At 34.8% G+C, this 12,135-nt stretch overlaps 1 protein-coding gene across 4 annotated transcripts in view; it reads left to right on the top strand.

Annotated features, from left to right (window-relative positions):
* LOC114047022 (DENN domain-containing protein 1A-like) overlaps positions 1 to 12,135 on the top strand; it is a 702,955-nt gene that overhangs the window by 145,896 nt on the left and 544,924 nt on the right. The window lies entirely within an intron of this gene.

Raw genomic sequence — 12,135 nt, 5'->3', positions numbered from 1 at the left:
GTCTTCTATTTCATTAATCCATTTTAAAGGTCCCATTCAGTTCAGTCACTTTTCATTCATGTTTGGCTCCTCATGACCCCATTTGGGATTTTCTCAAGCAAAGATACTGGAGTGGTTTGTCATTTCCTTCTCCAGTTCATTTTACAGATGAGGAAACAGAGGCAAACAGAATTCAGTGACTTGCTCAGGGTCCTACAGCTAGTAAGTGACTGAGGCCAGATTTAAAGTCAAGAATATGAGTCTTCCTGACTCCAGGCCCAGTACTCTATCCACTGTGCCACCCAGCTGCCCAAGTTCCCAGTAGGATAGGATTTTATTCACTTTTGCCTGGGTAAATTATTCTCGGTTATAAGCCCATATTCTTGGCCTTCTGAAATACCATCTTGCAAGTTCTCCACTGCTTTAGAATGATGGCTGCTAAACATTGTGTGATCCTTATTGTGGCTTCTCGGTACTTAGAATCTTTCTGGCATTTTGAAGTATTTTTCTTTGATCTGGAAACTCTGAAATTTGAGTGTTGCTAGCATTTCTTTCAGGAGGTGACTAGTGGATTTTTCTATTTTCACTTTGTCCTTTGATTCTAAGTCAACAAGCATGTATTAAGTGCTTACTATGTGGTAGGCACTGTGTTAAACAATGGAAGTACAAATATAAGCAGAGAAATTGTCCTTGCCTTCAAGGAACTTACATTTAATGGGGGAAGACAACATTAAAAAAAACGCTGAAAAGGGAGTGGGGAAGTTACCCATGGCAGAGACGTGGTAGAGAAAGTTCAGAGAGTCAGCAGTCCAGGAGACCCTGGAAAGGGATGAAGACATGGCTGGCCTGGACACTTTCCCTATAAAGAAGTTTAGAGGGGGTAGGGTGGGAATGAGGCAATCAGAGGAAAGGATTGCAGGGGAACAATTTTCTTTCATGATTTCTTGAGATATGACATCCAAGTTCTTTCTTTTTTTGGGGGGGGGTCATGGCTTTCAGGTCATCCGTCTATTTTAAAATTATCTACCCTTGACCTGTTTTCCATGTCAGTTGTATTTGATATGAGATACTTTATATTTTCTTTAATTTTTAAAATTTTTTAATTTTTTCTTGATATTTCTTCTTCTCTGTTAAGAGTCATTAACTTCTGTTTGATTCATTCTAATTTTTGGTGAGTCTATTACTTGGGTTAGAATGTGTACTCCTTGTGCCAAGATGTTATTTCTCTTTCAAGCTCTCCATAACTCTCATTTCTTTTGATTTTTTTTTTCTTTAGAGCTCTCATTTCATGTATAAGAACTACTTCAAACTCATTTCTTAACTCTTATGTCATTTCTTTGAGGAATTCCAGTTGATTTTTTGTGGGCATGTTGTGTTTTTCTTTAAGCCTTTGTTTAGGGTAAAAACTTGGAAAAGCAAGATGGAGTGTTGTGGGTGATGAATAGCAGATTGGTCAATATCCTTTGAGTATTAGAGTCCCTCTTGGAAAGCAATGTATTAAAAGATTGGAAAGATAGGAAAGGACCAAGTGTGAAGAGCATTAAAGGCCAAACAAAGGAATTTCTATTTGATCCTAGAGGATAGGGAGCCATTAGATTTTATTGAGGGGGGTAGGTCAACCAGGTCAACCTGTACTTTTGGAAAGTCATTTTGACAATATTCTGGAGGATGGATTAGAGTAGGGAGAGAGATATGAAGTTAATATTAGTATTAGCATTTGTATTCATTTTTATTAATAATTATCCAATTATATTGCAGGAGTCCAGGTGAGGGGTGATGAGAGTCTGATGTAAGGCAGTAGTTATATGAATGGAGGGAAGGGGACATCTGTGAGTGTTACAAAGAAAAACACTGTAAAGTCTGGCATCTGATTGTCTATATGGAATGAGCAAAAGCTAGGTTGATACTGAGATGGCACACCAGGGTGACTGGAAGGACAATGGATGCTACCCTCTGTCCTAGGATCTCTGCCTGTCTCTCACTTTACAAATCAGTACACTGAAGCTTAGGCAGGTAAAGCAACTTTCTAAGGTTACATAGTTTGTAAACAGAAGAGCAATGATTTAAACCCAGATTTCTTACCAAAGTTCATAGCTTTTTTGCTGCCCCACACAACCAGCTTGGAGGCTGTTTTTAACTGTAGTTTTGAAGAAAGAGCAAAATGTGGATCACTACACTGAGAATAAGCCCCAGCTTTTGGTTTTGATTATACCATTGACTAATCATGTGATCTTGGCTAAGTCATTTAATCATTCTAGGTCTCAGTTTTCTCATCTATCAAATGGGGATAGCTGTACTTGACGGTAGAATCAAATGAGACAGTTTTGGTGAGGTGGAAAGAGCTCTGGATTTTATTTCAGGAGGCCTGAATTTCAACTGTGGCCTTTACATTTACGAGTTTTGTGACCAGATGCAAATCATTTTACTTGTCAAGCTTAGGTTCTCTATGTGTAGTACAAGTACCATAACGCTTTTACTACCTATTTGTTTTATCAGATAGACAAATATAGTATATATAACATGTTATTTGTTAACACAATAATGTGTGTATGTTATATATACATATAACATATACACATGTGTTACATAATCAACATTTCTCCTAGTGTCCCTCCTTGTACTGCCTTCCAGAGAACCATCCCTTATAACATATATATACACATATATTTGTATGTATTTCATATTTCACTGGGTTATATAAGGAAAATGCTTTGTAAACCTCATAGTATTATAGAAATGTTAGTTATGTGAAAGCATAAACTTTGTAAAATTTAAGCATTGTTATTATTTGAGTTGTCTTTTCAATGATGTGGATGAATAGGGTTTGTTCATTCACTGAACACATATATCGAGTGCCTACTATATGTAAGGCATTGAGGTAGCTATAATGATGAATAGACGTGGACCTTGTGTTCAATGCATTTTGTTTTGTGATGTGAAATAAGACTCCATATAGTATTTGCTATCTAGTATGAAAGTATGTGTATATATATGTGCAAATAATTTACTGTTATTCTTAAGCATATGACAGATGTTATATCTATTTAAAATAACCATATGCAGTGATTTTATGTTTATAACACATGAGGGACACAGCTGTCAATTGAGTTAAGTTATCTATAGTAATTATAAAATGAGTGGGTTAGAACTAAATAGATCTCCAAGGTCCTGTCCTCTTCTGATGTTCCATATTCTAGTATGCTATGATTTAAGACCCTCTTTGCCATAGATATTCTGTGTTTTAAAATACTACAAGTAGGCATAATGGTGTTGCATTATTGTTATTGGCATCAAGTGAGTGGGAAAAATAGAGTTCATCTAGAAAGCAAATTGAAACTTAAGGTACAGAACACATTGTAACACATTTCTACAAAATAAAAAAGTTTGTACTTGAAAAAAAACACATACACATTTATCTGAAAATATGATAAAATTTGGGAATCAGTAGCAAGGTTTATATTAGTTTTTAAAGAAACATATCCCTTCTAAATATGTAAACTGTAAGAATAGATATCCAAACCTAAGCTTTTTATTGAAAATATTTCAGTACAAAGACATCTACATAAACATATTCCCCGGTCAGTTTTTGTGTTATTTCTTTCCTACTGCCCTCATTCTTTTTATGTTTTTTTTTTTTTAATTCTTCTTGCAACTTCTTCCTCATTCCATTTTCAGTATAACTTGTCAGGACTTATTCAGCATATAGTTTAGAGAATTGTGAGGTGCCCATTCCATTTTGAGACTAAAGGGGTTATGGAAAATGTTTCAAATTATCAGTAATCTTTTTGGCATTCACAGATCAAAAATCCATCAACATGCCCAGGAAACAAAGATGAACATCCCCCCCACCCCCCGAATTTTATTGCCTAATGTCAACGGGCTCATTATTTGTACAATAGCTGATGTATTTAGTACTTGTTGATTCACTTAATTGGTAACTGTACTACATTCATAACAACTCCAACTACGGAAAACAATAGGTCAGTGTCTGCTATTTATGCATAAATAGTCACATAGAGGCAGAATATGTCTGAAAGGCAGAATATGTTATTTTGAAGAATAATCTCTTACATGAATGGGGCTATTGCTTATACCATGCTGAGGTGGGTTCTATGCGTTCCTGTATTCAATAATTGTCTGTATACTTACAATCTGGGAAGCTTGTTAACTATGCTTAAGATATTAGGTTAACTGTAATATTGAATAGTAGATAGCAATATATCTGAAATGCTGATATTGGAGCAAATATAAAAAGAAGAGCTCGTGTGGAAACACATGATTTTTCAGATTGGTAATAACCCAAATATTTTTATATCTGCTGTATTCTTTGTGATTTTAAATTGCTTTGGGGCCTAGAATTTTTTTTGGGGGGGGTGAGGATGTATATTTAAAAAGATACAACTGTTCTTTTGTAGCTGCTGAATATACATTTAAATGCTTTGTAATTTACTCTGTCATAAGTAGATTATTAAGAATATGAATTTTGAACTGGGAATAATTGGTATGATAGTAATAATTCATATTTACGTGGCACTTTGACTTCCCCTAAAACAATCTTATAAAATATTTACCTATTTTAAGTGGACAAATTAAAGGGAATGGATTTTTTGTTTGTTTGTTTTGTTGCGGGAAAGTTAGAGAAGGGGAGAATTTGTATTTAGAGGCTGGAAGTAATTATTTAGAATAATAATAATGACAATAATAGATCCCGTTCAGATATGTAGCATTTTGGATTTTGTCATAATAACCCTGTCTGGTATCTAGGGACTTAGTCTAAAAAGGAAGGCAAAGCATGTATTTTACTACTTTTCTTCAGATAGCTGAGTTATCAAAGGCAACAGAAAGAAATACTGACTAGGTTTTTCATTCTTGGCTTTTTTGTTGTTTTTTTTTTTGTTTTTTGCTTTTAAAGCAATATAAATATGCCTCTTCAAGAAATATATAACTCCTTAATAATCCAAACTTAGAGAATTAAAGTTTATAAAAAGGATCCATCTTTAGAAGAGTTGTGATTGTTTACTGAGACTGAACTAATTATCTGGGCATTTTACAATTTAGAGTAAACAAAGCCGAATTTTTGTAGCTCAGTTTCTTTGATGGTTTTCATTAGCATAATTACAGTTTGTTGCAATTTTCTGTCTTGCTATCAAAAAAGTTTTTGTTTTTGGCCTACCAAAAATTAACTTTTGTTTTTTTCCTTTTAAATAAATATTTTAAAGTTTAATCTCACATATAAAGCTTTAGAGACTTAAGGTTATAAAAGAGCTTGCCTCTGAAATACACAGCTTCTGTAGGTGTGCACTTTGTGTGTATGTGTTTTGTGTTTATAAAATCAGATATTACCGTGATGATTCAAAAAGTAATATAACAGACTTATAAACCTTTTGCAGTGTATTCTCATCCTCTCATCTGGAAAATTAAATCGGGCTACAGTGTTGATTAGTATTTAGGTTGTAGGGAAGGGAAGATAGTATCTTAAATGCCATGAAATTGAACAACGAGATTATAGTCTGCAGTTAATTCCAAAATCCTTTTTTGTGTTGCCTTTTGAGAGGAGCAGTTAGGATAGGTTTTCTGTGATACACAGCCTTGCACACGTTAAATTCTGTCTTAATGACTGACACATTATTTTGGTAACTCAAAGGCAGTGTTAAATGTGATGGTCTCTGAATTGATACTTGGCATTTTTTAAGCCAAAGTAAGTCTTTTAATTAGTCACATTTGTGATGTTTCAATTTTAAAGTTACTGTAGACATGATTTGGTGTGCTTTCAGAATTGTAGAATATCCAAGTTGGAAAAGAACTCAGAGGCCATCTAGTCTGTTACCTGAGCAGCCAGAATTGAACCTTAGTTCTTACAGTGTGTACACAAAATGAGATAGATGGATGGCACATACCCAAAATTAATTCTCATTATTATGTGGAACCCAAATGAAGAAAAAAAATTTAGAATCTTTGCATTTCTTCTTATTTAAAATAAACTACTTTGCTTAAATGTAGTTGCAAGAGCAAAAACTTGAAGTGATGTATAGATAACGTAGCTAATGAGCTGCAAACTAGACCTCAAAAGTATCTACTGAAGCCTAATGTTGCATTTCTGGTGCAAGGGAACAGTGTCTGCCATGTTTTCCAGAAACTTTAAGCCTAAGGCAAAACTTGGGGTTTTTGGAGTTTGTGTAAAATAATTTATAGCACCTACCCAGCATATCTGGCCCAAATTCTTTTTCTACTAATTAAACATCCTCTGGCAAATTCTAGTACATCTTACAGGTCTAAAAGTGCATGTTAGAAGAGTGGCAAATTTGAAATAACATGAAAAACTTTCCCCTTATCCAAAAAAAATTTTGAATTCTTCCTCAATTTTTGGGCTCTGGAAAAGCTAATCTTTTTAAGTACAGTAATACTTTTCTTAGGTCAAGTTGGGGTATACAATCATGTCTTGTGAAAATGCCTACATTAAATTTGAAAAAAACCATTGTTCTTTGTACTGGCAAAGTACTTGGGGAGACGAATTGTCTTTTCTTTGGGCGACTCTGTTGTGCTGGAGGTAATCTATTGTATCTGTAAGGGATGAAGGCTGCAAATTCAGGAATCTAAGGCTCCCAAAGGTTAAGTGATACTCTGGGGCTTGTTGGCAAGAAGTGGGAACTGTCAAACTTTCAGTTGAAAAGTATTTTCTTGAGAGATTTTCAAGTCTGCAAGTATTTATCATTTAAATAAGAAATAAGTTGTAGATAGTGACAAGACTAGGAGGAAAATAAGGTGGGGAAATATGATCATATCATGACTAATATAAATTTTATTATGTTAATATTTAAAGGATCAGTGCTTTCATTGATATGATTATGCCCTCCATTGATACAGATGGTAACCAAGTTTTTTGAGCCAGAGCATGTGATGAATACATTTTCAGTAGTAATTTTAATTTTCTAATTGTCTTAGTCATGCCTAATGCTGGTATCTTGTTTCAGACTTTATCTCTTCTAGTGAGAAAGGATTTCTGTATATATGTGTCTTAATTTATTTTCCAAACGAGAAACCAGGACATGTGTTCTGACAAAGGATGTTACATTTGCAAAGCCTTGTTAAAAATATATTTTCTTTTCTGCAGATCAGTACCATCTTAGAAAATCCAGGACATGCAGATTTGTCTTGCATTTATTGATGTTAATTTTTTATCATTGAGAATAAACTTTTCCTTGCCACAGTTTTTCTGCTAGTACATCTTTGTAATAAAAGTTCACAGCTTATGACCATGCATTTTTGATTGGGGTGTATAAATGTGAGGTGACATTTTGGAAATTAGCAATTGTAATAGTGGATGATGGTTTAAGAACTAGAGATATAAATATTAGACTGATGCATAGTTTTCCAGTGTATGTTATTTTCCACATAAAGATATAGAACATTTCATGAAATGGTCCCAGACCATTTAAAACTCAAAGAAATGCAGCTGACGCAATGAAATACATAGAGTACTTGTAAAAACATACAGACACGCAAATGGATTGCTGCCAGACAGAAAATATAAAGGCGGTTTGCCTAACCGCAGGGTGCCGAGTTTTGTACATGTGCCATGCCGGTGCTGTTAGTACAGAGTATGTTGTGTTGCTTGGGGAAAAGCAGATTGCATTTGGACCTTTTTAGCTTAAGAGTCTTCTGTAGATCTTTAGGTGAAAATTATGGATCAGCACAAAGTGAAGAAGCCATGCAAAATAGGCATTTTGTGAAAACACCAATGCAACTTGTTTTCCTTTTTGGTGTTAATTTTGTAAAAACTATTGCATAATATTCTTGATTGCCAACTGCCACTGAGTTCTCTTCTATTGCTTCATTGTGGAGTCAAGGGGCCTCAAAATTCTCAAAGCTTGCTAATAGAATAAAATTTTTAAATGTTCTTTCAGGTCCAGAAGGTTGATTATAATCTAGGCTCAATTGATGGGCTGTGGGTCTCTTGTCAAAGAATCAATGTAGCTGAATACATAGAGGCTTATTACTAGAATGTTCGTCAAGACCTGTTGAATTTTTTTGACCCCAGTAACTTTTATAAAGATAGTTTACAATAGCCTAGCGGTCTTACAATCTGCATCGGTAATCGACATATAATGAAATCATGGATTCTAGAACTATTGAAGTGTGAAGTATTGAGTGATTGCTATATTGGATATTTGTGGTTAAAAGGAAGAAGCTTTGTTCATTTAAATTGACCCAATCTAATATGTGCCAAAGCACTATTAGGTGGACTATTAGGTGGTCTTAAAAAAAAAAAGGCTTGTAGGTTATATTTTAGGGAGTATGAACATTTCTCTGCTATCATAAATAACATTTATTAAGAGATTAGGAAAATCAGAGCTGCAAAAGCTTGTAGACTGATTGTAGCATATGATAAATTATTTATTACCTGGAAACTTTTGTTTGTAAGAAATCCAGAATCTCTAGTACAGTAGCCTCAAGAAAGGTAAGTGGATTGATTTGATAGATTGTGTTATGCTTAAGTAAAGTAGGATTTCATAGGAAATCTATTTCTTATAATCAGTCCTATTGATTTATGCATTCTGGAGCTCAAGAAGTCTCCATTTACTATTAGTATTTTAAAGTAATTTGGTGCTTCCATCAATAGGATCACTTTCTTTTTGCTCATTTTGTTATTGTTTGTTGTTCAGTTGTTTCAGTTGTATCTGACTTCTTCACAACCTTACTTGGAGTTTTCTTGGCAAAGATGGTAGAGTGGTTTGCCATTTCTTTCTCTAGTTCATTTTACAGATGACGAAACTGAGGTGAACAGGGTTAAGTACCTGGATCACACAGCTAGTAAGTGTCTGAGGCCAGATTTGAACTCAGGAAGATGTCTTCCTGATTTCAGGAGCTCTATTCACTGTGCCATCAAGCTGCTGTCTGCTCATTTAATATATTATTTTTTTTAATTATAGAATTTTCTGGTTTATGAACAGACCCTAGACATTGGAAGGTTAAAGTTGAAAGAAGCCATGCTTATTTGCCTATCAGTCTCCCTCCAACCCCTTGCTCTGCAACTATACACCCCTTAGAATCCAAGCTTCATGAAGGCAGGTATTGCTTTGTTTTTCATCTTTATTTTCATGGCATCAAGCATAGTGCCCTGCACATAGTAGGCACTTAATAAATTTTTTTAAAAATAGAATATTAGAAAGTAGAACAAAGAATGTTAGAACTGAAAGAGATGGTAGGATCTAGAACAGACAATATTAGATCAGGAAGTCTTCTATAGTAATTACTTATATGTTAGTTTAAATATTTCTAGTTCCTTAGTATTCTGGTTGGTTAAAGCAATGATAGCAAGTTGCATGTTTAGCTAACTTTTTGTCACTTTCTAGAAGAATCAAAGTAATTTTTGAAAAAAAAAAACTAATAGCATATTACATATTTGAATGGAAAATGGCTGCTGATATTTGTTATCGAAGGGCTGATAAGGGATACAAGGTTTTGTAGGAACACAGTGAGTGATTTGGAGGAAAAACAAGAAAGCTAGCAGTTAGATATGCTAGATTATTTTAAAAATTCTTAATCTTTTTTGTGTTAGGAATTTCTTTGGCAATCTGCTGAAATCCATGGACCCCTTCTCAGAATGATCTTTTTAAATGCTTAAAATATGTAGGATCACAAAGAAACCATTGAAATAGTTATCAAAATATATATATTTTTAAAGAAGTTCACAAACTCAAGGTTAAGAACTGCTCTATGGAGATTTTTTTCTCTTGGGGCATCAGTTTGTGTTGAATTCAAGTTGTCAGTCATGTTGTTTTAGAAATTATAGCAGTTAGCATTTATTTTTGTTCTTTCTCATAGCATTAATAATGTAGAATTACATTTACCTTATACTTTAAGGTTTATGTAGCAGGTAGTACAAGTACTGTGATTCCCATTGATTGATGCAGAAACAGGCCTCCTGAAGGGAAAGGACTTGCTTCTGGTCGCTCCACAGAGTAAACTCTGGAATCAGGTCTTCTAATGATAAACCTGTTGATCCATTTACTGGACCACATTGCTTGTCAATACATAGAACACTTTAGAAAAGCTTTAGTGGATGACAAGGCTGCTCCTTTGCCTGCTAATCCCTGCTTGTGTAGGGCCTTTTCATTCAATAGGACATTTTGACTGCCCTGTAGGCTGCTGTCTGTGGAGGTCAGATGCAGTAAACTGGTTCCAGTCCAGGATGATTGCTATTCCTGAATTGCAAAAGCTTGTTATTCTGAGTTGGTACTGATGTCCCAACCAGTTTTGAAACGTGATTGGCTCCTGAGTTCTGTGCTTTTTCCACAAACTGTGGTCCTAATGCAGTCTGTTAATTGAAGAGCCAAAATTCTTTTTACTAACACCCTTTTCCAATGCTTTATAATAGTGTGGTGATTACTTTGGGTTCTCTAAGGCTATGCCAGAGGTACATAAACTCTAGGTAGATTGTACTAAATTGTAAAGTCTTCCAGTAAAAGCTTGGTGATGAATTTTATGTCTGCCATCTGGAGGCTAGCCTAGCTAAATTGGGAGAGATTCATCATTGGAAGATTAATGAATTCTTTTGGTCATAGCAAATCATGCTAAGTGCCTGCTAAGGTGTAGAGGGATTGCCATTCCTCTGTTGGTGGATTGAATACTCATAATGATGAAATCATGGGTCTTTTTGAAGTACTGAATAAAAATAAAGATTTTTTTTTTAAACAAACCTTAACCATATAAAAAGATCAGAATTTGGGTAAATATGGATTGGAAGGAGACTAGCATCTGGCAAAAATACATTCAACACAGCAAACTTATCAATAGAAAGAACAAATAGTTCAAATTTACCAGATCCCTTTTGTATATTTTGCAAAAACAAACTATAATGACGATCTTAATGTCCCTCTGAAAATAAACCACTTCCTTCTTATTTTTGAAAAGTTAGCTGTTTTACTAATCAATAGCAAATGGTATTCTAATAGTTTCTAATTAGAAAGCAGTGGTGTAATGGAAAGAAGACTGGATCTAGTCAGAAGACCCGTGTTTGAGTATCAGCCGAAACTTCGTAGTTGTATGACCGGGGGCAAATCAACCACCTCCAGCATGTGTCATTTTCTTTTTTTGTCAACTTAGCCAATCTGATGTGTACGAGCTGGTACCGCAGAGTTGTTTTAATTTGCACTTTTCTTATTATTAGTGAATTAGAGCATTTTTTCATATGACTATTGATAGCTTGGATTTCTTCCTCTGAAAACTTCCTATTCATGTCCTTTGATCATTTATCAGTTGAGGAAGAAATAAATTTTTATTAAGCACCTTCTATATGCCAGTCACTGTGCTAAATATTTTACAACAACCCTGGGAAGTAGGTGCTATTACCATTTACAGTTGAGGAAACTGAGGCAAACAGAGGTTAAGTGATTTGCCCAAGATCACCCAGATGCTAAGTGTCTGAGGCTGGATTTGAACTCAGGACATCCTGACTCCTGGTCTAGTACTGTACTCACTGTGCAACTTAGTTGCCTTATTGGGCTATTGTGAGGAAAGTATCTCATAAACCTAAAGTTCTAGGTGAATGGGAGCTCTAATTATTGTTAGTAGTTCATTTATCTGTTGACTTATTGACAAAATTGGTTGACCATGGAAATGTAATTTTGTAAAGCAAATGAACTTTTATAATTTTATTTGAAATAGAGTATCATGGATGCTATTTTCCTCTAGGCTTTTTGAGTGAGGCTAACTGTATCAGACAGAACATGATTTCTTCTTATATTTTACTACCATGTTGTGTATACTGAAAAACCAAACTGGTATTAGGGGTTTTCCTCATCATATTCTATTCTAAAACATTTGATAATGGGCAGAGAAGATTTAGGGCATATTCTCTAGCATCTTCAGAATTGTTTTCTAAATATTTGGGAGATTTTTCATTATGATAGTGTGAGCCTTATCCCCTCTATTTGAATTAGCCTTGAAAGGGTTCAGTCCTTTGTGCCCCCTCCCCCTCCCCCATCCCTCACCCCCCCCACCCCACCCAGTGGTGTGAGAGAAGATTTTTCCAGCCCACATCTGTAGTTGGGTAAAGGAGGCTCCTGATTAAAGTTGAAAAGTCAAAGCAGATTTAGAAACCATTTTGTGTGTGTGTGTGTGTGTGTGTGTGTGTGTGAGAGAGAGAGAGAGAGA

The sequence above is a fragment of the Vombatus ursinus genome, unplaced genomic scaffold, assembly GCF_900497805.2.
Source record: "Vombatus ursinus unplaced genomic scaffold, bare-nosed wombat genome assembly UNPS02014786.1, whole genome shotgun sequence".
Classification (NCBI taxonomy): Eukaryota; Metazoa; Chordata; class Mammalia; order Diprotodontia; family Vombatidae; genus Vombatus; species Vombatus ursinus.
This window is presented reverse-complemented; position numbering and strand designations above follow the sequence as displayed.